We start from the raw sequence: 12,942 nt of genomic DNA, 5'->3' as shown, positions 1-12,942 counted from the left end.
CCCCTGCTCAGTGCAGGATCAGCCTCAAGCATCCAGGAGAAGGATCTGTCCAGCCGCTGCTTAAAGACGGCCAGTGAGGGGGAGCTCCCCACCTTCTTAGGCAGCCCCTTCCCCTGCTGAACTAGACTCCTAGAATCCTAGAGTGGGAAGGGGCCATGCAGGCCATCTAGTCCCACCCCCTGCTCAGGGCAGGGTCAGCCTCCAGCATCCAGGAGAAGGATCTGTCCAGCCCCTGCTTGAAGACGGCCAGTGAGGGGGAGCTCCCCACCTCCTTAGGCAGCCCCTTCCACTGCTGAACTAGACTCCTAGAATCCTAGAGTGGGAAGGGGCCATGCAGGCCATCTAGTCCCACCCCTGCTCAGTGCAGGATCAGCCTCAAGCATCCAGGAGAAGGATCTGTCCAGCCGCTGCTTGAAGACGGTCGTGAGGGGGAGCTCCCCACCTCCGGAGGCAGCCCCTTCCACGGCTGAACTGGACTCCTAGAATCCTAGAGTGGGATGGGTCCATAGAGGCCATCTAGTCCCACCCCCTGCTCAAGGCAGGATCAGCCTCAAGCATCCAGGAGAAGGATCTGTCCAGCCCCTGCTTGAAGACGGCCAGTGAGGGGGAGCTCCCCACCTCCTCAGGCAGCCCCTTCCACTGCTGAACTACTCTGACTGTGAAATTTCCCCCCACATTTCTAGCTGATACCGTTCTAACTAGTTTAAAGCCGTGACTGCAGGCCCTGTCCTCTGCTGCCAACGGGAAATGCTCCCTGCCCCTGTCTCCTCCAAGCGGCAATCTGTCAAGAAGAAGAAGAAGAGTTGGTTCTTAGATGCTGCTTTTCCCTATCCGAAGGAGGCTCAAAGCGGCTTACAGTCGCCTTCCCATTCCTCTCCCCACAACAGACACCCTGTGGGGTGGGTGAGGCTGAGAGAGCCCTGATATCACTGCTCGGTCAGAACAGTTTTATCAGTGCCATGGCGAGCCCAAGGTCACCCAGCTGGTTGCATGTGGGGGAGTGCAGAATCGAACCTGGCATGCCAGATTAGAAGTCCGCACTCCTAACCACTACACCAAACTGGTCAGTCAAACACTGACCCAGCCTTTTTCCACGTTTTCACCATCAAGAAACATTTTTCAGGCTCCGAGAAACCCCAGCAGCGGCGTGACAGTGCAGAATACAGTTGGGAAGCAGAGCTGTGCTCACGAAACCCCGAGTTCAAGAGAAGCACCATGTCCCCTCTCAACCTCCTCTTCTCCTGGCATTGTACCCACTGAGGTCCCCCAAAACCCCTCGTCTGCAGGCCCCACCTCTAAAACCACCAGGTCTTTCCCAATCCGAACTTGTGAGGTAGGTGGGGCTGAGAGAGCTCCGAGAGAACAGCTCTAAGAGAACTGAGACTAGCCTAAGGGCATGGTATGTAAGAAAGGACCTGATATTCCAACCACGTCAGATCTTGGTAGAGAAGCAGGGTCCAGTCCGGCCTGTGTTTTGAGGGGAGACTATCGAGGAATACCAGGCCCCTGGCAAACCACCAGGTCACACAAGACGGCAACCCCACCCATGGCCATAGCCCCTAGGATTCAGGGCTGGCCCGGCTGTGGCTCTCCAGATGTCCATGGACTACAATACCCATGAGCCCCTGCTGGCAGGGGCTCATGGGAATTGTAGTCCATGGACATCTGGAGAGCCACAGTAGGGTCGCCCCTGTTAGGTGAAGGATAGGAATCTGGGGAATTGTAGTCCATGGACATCTGGAGAGCCACAGTAGGGTCGCCCCTGTTAGGTGAAGGATAGGAATCTGGGGAATTGTAGTCCATGGACATCTGGAGAGCCACAGTAGGGTCGCCCCTGTTAGGTGAAGGATAGGAATCTGGGGAATTGTAGTCCATGGACATCTGGAGAGCCACAGTAGGGTCGCCCCTGTTAGGTGAAGGATAGGAATCTGGGGAATTGTAGTCCATGGACATCTGGAGAGCCACAGTAGGGTCGCCCCTGTTAGGTGAAGGATAGGAATCTGGGGAATTGTAGTCCATGGACATCTGGAGAGCCACAGTAGGGTCGCCCCTGTTAGGTGAAGGATAGGAATCTGGGGAATTGTAGTCCATGGACATCTGGAGAGCCACAGTAGGGTCGCCCCTGTTAGGTGAAGGATAGGAATCTGGGGAATTGTAGTCCATGGACATCTGGAGAGCCACAGTAGGGTCGCCCCTGTTAGGTGAAGGATAGGAATCTGGGGAATTGTAGTCCATGGACATCTGGAGAGCCACAGTAGGGTCGCCCCTGTTAGGTGAAGGATAGGAATCTGGGGAATTGTAGTCCATGGACATCTGGAGAGCCACAGTAGGGTCGCCCCTGTTAGGTGAAGGATAGGAATCTGGGGAATTGTAGTCCATGGACATCTGGAGAGCCACAGTAGGGTCGCCCCTGTTAGGTGAAGGATAGGAATCTGGGGAATTGTAGTCCATGGACATCTGGAGAGCCACAGTAGGGTCGCCCCTGTTAGGTGAAGGATAGGAATCTGGGGAATTGTAGTCCATGGACATCTGGAGAGCCACAGTAGGGTCGCCCCTGTTAGGTGAAGGATAGGAATCTGGGGAATTGTAGTCCATGGACATCTGGAGAGCCACAGTAGGGTCACCCCTGTTAGGTGAAGGATAGGAATCTGGGGAATTGTAGTCCATGGACATCTGGAGAGCCACAGTGGGGTCACCCCTGTTAGGTGAAGGATAGGAATCTGGGGAATTGTAGTCCATGGACATCTGGAGAGCCACAGTGGGGTCACCCCTGTTAGGTGAAGGATAGGAATCTGGGGAATTGTAGTCCATGGACATCTGGAGAGCCACAGTGGGGTCACCCCTGTTAGGTGAAGGATAGGAATCTGGGGAATTGTAGTCCATGGACATCTGGAGAGCCACAGTAGGGTCCCCCTGTTAGGTGAAGGATAGGAATCTGGGGAATTGTAGTCCATGGACATCTGGAGAGCCACAGTAGGGTCGCCCCTGTTAGGTGAAGGATAGGAATCTGGGGAATTGTAGTCCATGGACATCTGGAGAGCCACAGTAGGGTCGCCCCTGTTAGGTGAAGGATAGGAATCTGGGGAATTGTAGTCCATGGACATCTGGAGAGCCACAGTAGGGTCGCCCCTGTTAGGTGAAGGATAGGAATCTGGGGAATTGTAGTCCATGGACATCTGGAGAGCCACAGTAGGGTCGCCCCTGTTAGGTGAAGGATAGGAATCTGGGGAATTGTAGTCCATGGACATCTGGAGAGCCACAGTAGGGTCGCCCCTGTTAGGTGAAGGATAGGAATCTGGGGAATTGTAGTCCATGGACATCTGGAGAGCCACAGTAGGGTCGCCCCTGTTAGGTGAAGGATAGGAATCTGGGGAATTGTAGTCCATGGACATCTGGAGAGCCACAGTAGGGTCGCCCCTGTTAGGTGAAGGATAGGAATCTGGGGAATTGTAGTCCATGGACATCTGGAGAGCCACAGTGGGGTCACCCCTGTTAGGTGAAGGATAGGAATCTGGGGAATTGTAGTCCATGGACATCTGGAGAGCCACAGTGGGGTCACCCCTGTTAGGTGAAGGATAGGAATCTGGGGAATTGTAGTCCATGGACATCTGGAGAGCCACAGTAGGGTCACCCCTGTTAGGTGAAGGATAGGAATCTGGGGAATTGTAGTCCATGGACATCTGGAGAGCCACAGTGGGGTCACCCCTGTTAGGTGAAGGATAGGAATCTGGGGAATTGTAGTCCATGGACATCTGGAGAGCCACAGTGGGGTCACCCCTGTTAGGTGAAGGATAGGAATCTGGGGAATTGTAGTCCATGGACATCTGGAGAGCCACAGTGGGGTCACCCCTGTTAGGTGAAGGATAGGAATCTGGGGAATTGTAGTCCATGGACATCTGGAGAGCCACAGTAGGGTCACCCCTGTTAGGTGAAGGATAGGAATCTGGGGAATTGTAGTCCATGGACATCTGGAGAGCCACAGTGGGGTCACCCCTGTTAGGTGAAGGATAGGAATCTGGGGAATTGTAGTCCATGGACATCTGGAGAGCCACAGTGGGGTCACCCCTGCGCTAGGTGAAGGATAGGAATCTGGGGAATTGTAGTCCATGGACATCTGGAGAGCCACAGTGGGGTCACCCCTGTTAGGTGAAGGATAGGAATCTGGGGAATTGTAGTCCATGGACATCTGGAGAGCCACAGTGGGGTCACCCCTGTTAGGTGAAGGATAGGAATCTGGGGAATTGTAGTCCATGGACATCTGGAGAGCCACAGTGGGGTCACCCCTGCGCTAGGTGAAGGATAGGAATCTGGGGTTGCCAACCTCCAGGCGACAGCTGAAGCACTCCCTCCGTGACAACTCATCTCCGGACGACAGAGATCCGTCCCCTCGCGTAAAACGGCTGCGTTGAGGTAGAACACGCAAGCGTTATTAGAACCTGCATTTTTATTTTTAGTTATTTTTTAATTTATTTATTGTATTTCTATACCGCCCTCCCCGAAGGCTCAGGGCGGTTTGCAGGAAACAACAAAATAGTACAGGTAACATCATTCTGGTAACAGAAAGGTGGTAGCAACCTTAGTTTAACGTTCCATGTGAAAATGTCATAGTGTTCCATGCAGTGCTGTAAAGAACGGGCGGTATAAAAATCCAAACAAACAAACAACGATAACAACATTAACATGATAACGATAACAACAATAACCTTAAAGGAAGGTGAAATTGCAAAGAGCCATAGCTCAACTCGTCCTGAGATCCATTGTTTGGGTGGATTTGTTCACAGTCATGGTAGGAGGGAAGGGCTTGGGGGCCAATTGGAAGTGATGGTTTGGGTCGACCTCAACCAAATGCCTGGCGGAGGAGCCCCCTTTTGCAGGCCCTGCGGAACTGTTTGGGTTCCGTCAGGGCCCTGATCTCCTCTGGGAGCTCGTTCCACCCGGTGGGGGCCAGGATGGAGAAAGCTCTGGCCCTGGTTGAGGTCAAACGGGCTTCCTTGGGGCCAGGGACCACCAGGAGGTTGGAGGAGGTAGACCACAAGGCTCTTTGAGGGGTGTAGGCGGAGAGGCGATCCCTCAGGTATACTGGGCCCAGACCGCGTATGGCCTTAAAGGTGATAACCAAAACCTTAAGCCTGATCTGGAATTCAATTGGGAGCCAGCACAGCTGCTGGAGGATGGGCTGGACGTGGGACCTCCGAGGTGTTGCTGTGAGGACCCTGCCAGCTGCGTTTTGGACTAATTGCAGTTTCCGGATCAAGGCAAAGGGCAGGACAGCGTAGAGCGAGTTGCAGAAGTCCAGCCCAGAGGTGACCGTCGCGTGGATCACTGTGGCGAGGTGTTCCGGGGCCAAGTAGTTTGGCTTGGCGGAGGTGGTAAAGTGCCAGCCATCTTTGTCTCTTTTCTTTTAAGAATAAAAATGTATATTTAAAAAACTGACAAAAACAGGAAGAACAGGCAAGGTTTGCGGTGGGCGTGATTCAACAGCTCTCCTGCAGAGAGCATCAGGGGAGGAGATGCGTAGCATAGTGAGAATAGGAACTTCCAGGTAGCTTTCAAAAACTCTCCTCCTGCGTCCTGATTGGCTCAATTGGACGCTTCCTGTTCCTTTGAACAAAATTGCCTCCGATTTTTTAGTCAGTTAGACAGTTATGACTATCTCTCTCTCCCCTCTTCTTTACAGTGCTGTTTCTCTTCTCGGTAAAACCGTATATTCTTTAAGCGGCCGGTGCCCCGTTACATATATAAACTCTGCCAACACTTTGGAGGGTGAACTCCGTGGCGTTCAAACCCCCCCCTTCCAAAAACCCTGCCCTTCCTAGTCACCACCGTCAAAATCTCTAGGTCCTTCCCAACCCTGAGCTGGCATCCTTCTTTTCCTCCTTTGTGACAAACCTTTGAGATTCCGGCCCTTCCCATGCATTCCTCGCTCCCTCCCCAACCGCAGACTCAGCTTCATAACTCAGAAAATCTTTTCCGCACTCTCATGGACACAATGCCGTACACATTCCTGGGCTGTCAATAAAGGCGTTAGGAATGTAAATACGCTCAAGCAGCCTCCCTCGAAAAGCACTAGAACAAGTCTCTGTGCCAGGGGCGTGTGTAGACAGGGCCGAATTTATGCAGCAGGTCCAGAGCAGAAATGTCTCTCTCTCTCTCTCTCTCTCGTTTAAATTAAAAGCAAAGTTCCTAGTCCTCATTTTTACTGTTCTGCTCGAAATCTGTGTACGGGCAACATCTGCCCTAGAGAGGCACCGAATGATAATTATCAGACGGGTCTCGGTTAAATAAATTGCTTTTTTTCTTCCTTTAAAGACTTCGAAACGCAAAACAGCAACCCGAGGAAGAAACACAGCGCTTTAATCTGTGTTAATTTAGTCAGAGGAATCCAGAGGTCTGTGGCAGATTTATTCGGCGATTCTCTTTCGCCGACCCACCGTAACGATGACATTCTCCAGTTTACGGGGTTGTTGTTGTGTTTGGCCGGGTTTAAATACTCAAGACAGCAGAGCAGAAGCAGTTTAAGAGACTTAAAGTGCTTCATTCAGAAGAGAAACAGCTTTGCGTAGAAGGGAGGAGAGAGATAGTGCTAACTGTCTAACGGACTAAATTTCTGCAAGGAAAGCAGGCAGGAAAGCAGGCAGGTTATACCCCACATATGTCTGGTGCAAACCGGAATAACATTTCTAGTTCTCTAATTCTAATTCTACCCCGCAGGGATCCATCCGCTCCCTTGAGCAAGGGATCTCCAGGTGTCCCCTGGAGTTGGGCAACCCTAGGGAAGCAAAAGGTGCTCAGGATCCCTGAAGGATTTTCAGACAGGCTTCAAGCAGGGCCAGGGCCTTTCTGGCCTAGGGGAACGCTCTTCCTAATGAAATCAGTTCCGCAGGGCTTTCAAAACACAGCAGTTCCGCCTGGCCTATGGCTGAGATAGCCCTGGGTGAGGCCAAGCGTGCATCCTGGGGGCCAGGGATCATCAGTCAGTTCAAATTGGCAGTCCGCAGAGCTTTGGGGAGGGGCGTAATCATGGGGTGTCTCAGGGATCCCCCTGATTATCAAGAGATAGGGCAGGAAAAGCTAAAGGTATCCCCTGTGCAAGCACCAGGTCATGCCGGGTGACGCCCTCCGGTGTTTTCATGGCAGACTCAATACGGGGTGGTTTGCCAGTGCCTTCCCCAGTCATGACCGTTTACCCCCCAGCAAGCTGGGTACTCATTTCACCGACCTCGGAAGGATGGAAGGCTGAGTCAACCTTGAGCCGGCTGCTGGGATCGAGCTCCCAGCCTCATGGGCAGACAGCTTCAGACTGCATGTCTGCTGCCTTACCACTCTGCGCCACAAGGGCAGGAAACAATATAATTATTAATAAAACCAAGAATAAAATGTGGCATGGAAGGAAGAATTTGGGCAGGTTCTGCTTCTCCCGTCACAACGCTAAAACAAAGGGAGGTCCCTTCGAAGGAGCATATCTGAGAGTGCTTCTGCTAGAAGCTTGTGGCTAAGGATGAGATTTACCTATGGTTACCAGCTCCAGTTTGGGAAATTGCTACATTTGGGGCAGGTGCCGTCAGCGGTGGGATGGATTTTGGGAAGGGAGGTGGTTAGGTGCAGCGGACTCTAAGCCGGAGAACTGGGCTTGATCTCCCACTGCTCCACATGCAGCCAGCTGAGTGACCTTGAGCCAGTCCCAGTTCTCTTAGAGCTATTCCAGCAGAGCAGCTCTCCCAGAGCTCTCTCCGCCCCACCTACCTCACAGGTCAGGTGTAGTGCGGAGAGGAAGGGAACGGTGCTTGTCAGCCACTTTGGGACTCCTTCGAGTAGCGGAAAGCGGGGTTTAATACCCCAGTTCTTCTCTTCCTCTCTGCAGTGTAGAGATCTGTTGTAATTCTGGGAGATCTCCAGGTTTAACCCGAAGACTGAGCACCTTCTTACCTCTTGGGCGAGGAGCCAGCCAGAACTGCAGATGTCATGGCTGGACCGAGCATTAGGGGGATAAAAACCCTGTCTCCCCTTGGAACGTTTCCTGCATCTGAAACACAATGTTCTTCTAACCCCTTCCCCACACGGCCGGCCCGCGATCACATTTCTGTCTAATGGGGTCGAAGGCTCTTTGCCATAAGCTATAATTACCTTTGCAGAAATGCGGTCAGGAGAGAAGGGAGGCCGGCTGTCTGGAGCCACTGCGACGACTCCGTCTTGCGTTAGGAAGCTAAGCAAGCTGAGATGTCTTCTTCCTTCTGCAAACCTGTCAGGCAGTTCCCCAGCAGGTCTTCCAGAGCCAGCTCTCTGGGACTTGCACGTCTTGCTTGGGCTAATTTCCCTTCACAGGGCATGCACATGCAATGGTTCAAGGGCTTTCTCTTAAGGACGGTCAGCCAGTGAGGTGTTGTGGTTCCAACGTCAGATCTGGGAGACCCGAGTTCGAATGCCTCCTTTGCGATGGAAGCTTAGGCCAGTCGTATGCTCTCGGTCTATCCTACCTCGCAGGGTTGGGTTGCAAGGAGAAAAGCTTCAGAATATGCAGGATCGCAAGGCAACAGCAGAAGAAGGCCATCCTGCGGGGGCCTTGGGAGAGATGGGTTGTTAGCACGTTTAGATTAGGAACTTCCTGATATTTTACTTATTAAATAAATTTTCAAATAATCTCTTTATTGGCTCAGTTGTAGACTTCCTGTTCCTTTGAGCGGATTTCCGACACGCTTTCCCTTCAGGAAAAACTAGTCAGTTAGACTGCTAGGACTATCTCTCTCCTCTCTTACTTACGTTTGCTTCTCTTCTCAACAAAACGAGGGTGTTTTTTAAAGCAGCCTGTGCAGTGCCTGATCCAAATTGGGCAAGCAGTGGGGATTTGGAAGGGCAGCCTGTGGAGAACTCTAGGGCATTATATCCCATGGAGGCCCCTCTCTGCCTCAGTTCCCACCCTCATCAGGCTCCGCCCCCAAAGCCCCCAGCTGTTTTCCATCCCAAAGTTAGCTTTTCCCTTTACTGACTAGAGCAGGGGTAGACAAACTGTGGCCCTCCAGATGTCCATGCTGGCAGGGGCTCATGGGATTTGTAGTCCATGGACACCTGGAGGGCCGCAGTTTGACTACCCCTGGACTAGAGGCTCTGCAGCTCCGACAGGGAAAGCCAGTAGTTCACCAGGTGCAGCTCTCCTTGCAGCAGTCCCCCTGGCAAAGTGCCCCACTTCGTTTCTCGCGCGGCAGAGCTGCACCCAGGAGGCACGCCCTGTAAAACGTGGAGCCAAACAGGTGCGCTTTTTAAAGCAGGCAGGCAGGGGGTTGGGGCTGCAGCCCGTCAGGTGCAGTTTCCACAGCGGGTCCCTCCGCACCAGGGAAACTCAGGGGGACGCTGCCTTTTGCAATGGGAGGGGCGTGGAATTATTCTTGCAGACAGAAGCCGGGTACTTTGCAATGGCGAGAGTGCCTCTGAGAACGTGCAGAGCTCCCCTGCGCCAATCCAGGTTCTGCATCAGCCACACCCGGCCTGCAGCACAGGGGCGGATCCAAACAAATTTGCCATTCGGGTCGCCCAATCAGCGACAAGCATTCCTCGAGGGGGGGGAAGGCAGTCCTCCAGCGCGAATCAGAGAAGGCAACGCTATAGACTGACTTTCCCTGACCCAATCAAAATTAAGCATTTGAAATGGGCGGGGAAAAGCGCGAAGCAGCCAATCACAATGGGGCTAAAGTGGCCCGATCGGAAAAGCGGCATCCTATTGGAAGCAATACGATGATTGACACAAGAAAGGGGGGGCAATCACGCCGGCGACTAAGCCTGGCCGGGTGGCCATGGCAACGAGGGCGGCGTGACTCTCCAAGATGCCCACGGACTACAATTCCCACGAGACCCCTGCCAGCATTGTGCTAGCAAGGGCTCATGGGAATTGTAGTTCACTGACCTTCGCAGAGCCCCAGTTCGCTCACCCCACAAAGGAGCCTTCTTTACCGCCGCATCACACTGTCTGCTCCTCTTTAGCTTCCAGTCCACAAATACCCCCAAGATCCTGTACCCCAGAACCGTATCCCCCCCCTTTCCAGTATGCGCGCTTCCCATTTGCGCGATGCAGAACTTTGCGCGCTTCTCCTTTTCGAATTCCATCTCCTTTTTTTTGGGGGGGGGCACTTTCCCAGCACATTCAGATCGCCTTGAACTGTGGGCGCCCCCCCCCCCCAATTCTGCGCCGCCCGCCAATAGCATGTCGTGCCTGGCCCGGTTCCGAACCCTTGACTCTGCATAACCGACAATCGCAGCAGGGGAAACGAAAATGGCAAGGTTGCAGGACACCCGCCTTCCCGCTAGGGGCCCATTCTAAGAGAATCCGTCGCTGCCCCCGATCCGAAATGACAGCTCTACACCCGGAACGAGGAACCGAATTTCAGCGGCTGCGCCCGATTCGATTTGAGCCCCGCAGGCCTTTCCAGACTCGCGGGCAAGAGAAGCTAATTCTATTTTTTAAACCGGAATAATCAGGGGAAAGCGCGCACGCAGTCCCCCACTACCACAAATTATGCAGTCGAGTTTCCCGCATTTGGGGAAATCGCAGGGGTCAGCACACCCGAAGTGCAATGGATGAGCCTCACCCTGGGAAAACCACCTTCTTGATCATGGTGTCTCCCCTGCCAGGTAAGTATGAGTTGGAGCCGCCCCGACACGCCTCGCCTCTCCGGGGACCTAATTTTGAGGTCACGGTGGACAGACATGGATCCCTTTCCGTCACCTCCCCCTAGAAAGGCAGCGATCGTTGTGTTGTGTTCGATGGGTACATCGAGGGGTACATCCCAGGGCGGGCAAGCGGAACCCTCAATCTCCATTATTTCTCATTCCCAGAGTGCTCAGCGTGTGTTTTAATTTGCATAGCCCCCGCCTCTCCTTTCTTCAGTAATTCTTCCGAACAGACAGCCGCATCTGCTTCAACGGTCTTTCTATTGGAGCTCCAGGGTGAAAGGGAGGAGTTTCAAGGAATCTTTCCGCCCACCCAGGCTGCTATATCATAGTCACGTGCTGGCAGGGGCTTGTGGGAATTGTAGTCCACAGCTATCTGTAGAGTCACAGCCTTATTTTCTGTTACAATAAAACAGGGGTCGTCAAACTGCGCGCCTCCAGATGTCCATGGACTACAATTCCCAGGAGCCCCTGCCAGCGAATGCCTCTGCGAATGCTGGCAGGGGCGCCTGGGAATTGTAGTCCATGGACATCTGGAGGGCCGCAGTTTGACTACCCCTGCAATAAAACAAACAGAGAGAATATTTTGACATGTTAAAAGCAAAGTTGTTCCCATGCACAAGTCCCCACCAGATCCATCTTTCAGTTCTCTCCCTTCTCTCCCATCTTTCAGTTCTCTCCCTCATTCCCTTTTCTCCTTTCTGTCAGCTGTTTATCTGGAAGTAAATTGCAGTGTGTTTTAAAGATTTTATTTTGGCTGAGAATACAGAAAAGGGAAGAAAAACAGCAAAGGAATACAGAAAAAAAGAAGACGCATCTTACACTACACCATGACATTACTTTGTTCTCATTGTGATTATCGATTTCATGTCCTTTTAACTTCTGCATCCGGCCCTATTGCAAAACATAAACTATAAACTGTATATTTCTTCCAGATTATGCCTCAGGTATATTTATTCATATTCAAATCATAGGTGGATCTGCATTGGCTCTCTTTAAGCTTCAAAACCGCAACTCATTCAATGATTTCCTCACCTCTTTCCTGCAGGAAGTCAAGAAAAAGTTCCCATTTGCATCATAAAGGAAGTTGTTTTGTCTTTGACTGATGATGCCCAAATTTGGCCATTTTAGCTCATTCGAACAGTTTAACAATCCAGTGTTCTACTGTAGGCAAATTTGTCGTTTTTCTAGTTCTGAGCATATAAAGGTTTGTTAGCCGATAACACTGCATCTAAACAAAATCCCATGAATAATTTCGAGGTCATTAGCAATCAGCCCCAATGTATTGCTCTCATTTGCATACTAGTCTTTGCAATCCTTCGCAAGGAAATATGTATTCCAATCCAGAATTTCCAGGCCCTACAGCCAGTCCACCATACTGGTGAAACGTTCATGCTGATTTCTGCATTCCCAGCATTTGGTTGATCCATTGCGATTCATGTTATTCAATTTCTGGTGACATCTACCATCTGAAAATCATTTAGAATTGAATTGGAGTATTCTTCATCTGAGGCATTCTGGAAGCTGGAGATCCTTCGGGTAGAGAAAAGCAGCATATAAGAACCAACTCTTCTTCTTCGTCTACTACTACTACTTTCAGGGTGTTCTGATACTCTGCAGCTATGTTTTTCGGGAGGGACTCAGGGCTAAGCAAAGTTCAAAAGTCCCAACACAACTAGAGAGGACAGGGTCTGCACCTTCTCTCCTGTTAAGTTTCATTCGTTCGTCTCAGATGTTCCATAATAACTCTCTCACTGTCTTTCAGCTAGAGCAGGGGTAGTCAAACGGCGGCCCTCCAGATGTCCATGGACTACAATGCCCAGGAGCCCCTGCCAGCGAATGCTGGCAGGGGCTCATGGGAATTGTAGTCCATGGACATCTGGAGGGCCGCCGTTTGACTACCCCTGAGCTAGAGTTAGGAACCTCTCTCTGTCTCTGCACAGATCCTGAGTAAACATTTATCTACTCTTTCATCAGGTTATGCAAACCCCCACTGTCTCAATTACACAGTCAGCAGAAGATATGGCGACACAGATTAAGCAGATATCTGATTAAAGGTAGAAAGATTCCCAGGCGTCCTTGGCACAAGCCAGAGAGAACAGCGAGATGTAGGAGTTTGTTTTGATACTCCACTTTTCACCACCTGACGGAGTCTCAAAGTGGCTGACAATCACCTTCCCTTTCTCTTCCCACCTGTGAGGGAGGTGAGGCTGAGAGAGCCCTGAGATTACTGAAGAAGAAGAAGAGTTGGTTCTTATATGCCGCTTTTCTCTACCCGAAGGA

At 51.8% G+C, this 12,942-nt stretch overlaps 1 long non-coding RNA gene and 1 other non-coding gene across 2 annotated transcripts; both read right to left on the bottom strand.

Annotated features, from left to right (window-relative positions):
- Positions 1-4,522: 4,522 nt before the first annotated feature.
- On the bottom strand, positions 4,523-10,617 carry LOC143830136 (uncharacterized). The gene is made up of 3 exons (XR_013228365.1): positions 10,578-10,617; positions 8,125-8,559; positions 4,523-5,398 (listed from the first exon to the last, which is right to left on the bottom strand). It is a non-coding gene; the product is annotated as an uncharacterized LOC143830136 (long non-coding RNA).
- Positions 10,465-10,628, bottom strand: LOC143827919 (U1 spliceosomal RNA). Its single transcript, XR_013227440.1, has one exon. It is a non-coding gene; the product is annotated as a U1 spliceosomal RNA (small nuclear RNA).
- Between the last annotated feature and the right edge of the window lie 2,314 nt (positions 10,629-12,942).

Source organism: Paroedura picta, chromosome 1 (assembly GCF_049243985.1).
Source record: "Paroedura picta isolate Pp20150507F chromosome 1, Ppicta_v3.0, whole genome shotgun sequence".
Lineage (NCBI taxonomy): Eukaryota > Metazoa > Chordata > Lepidosauria > Squamata > Gekkonidae > Paroedura > Paroedura picta.
The sequence above is the reverse complement of the archived record's forward strand: the minus strand, read 5'-3'. Positions and strand labels throughout refer to the sequence as shown.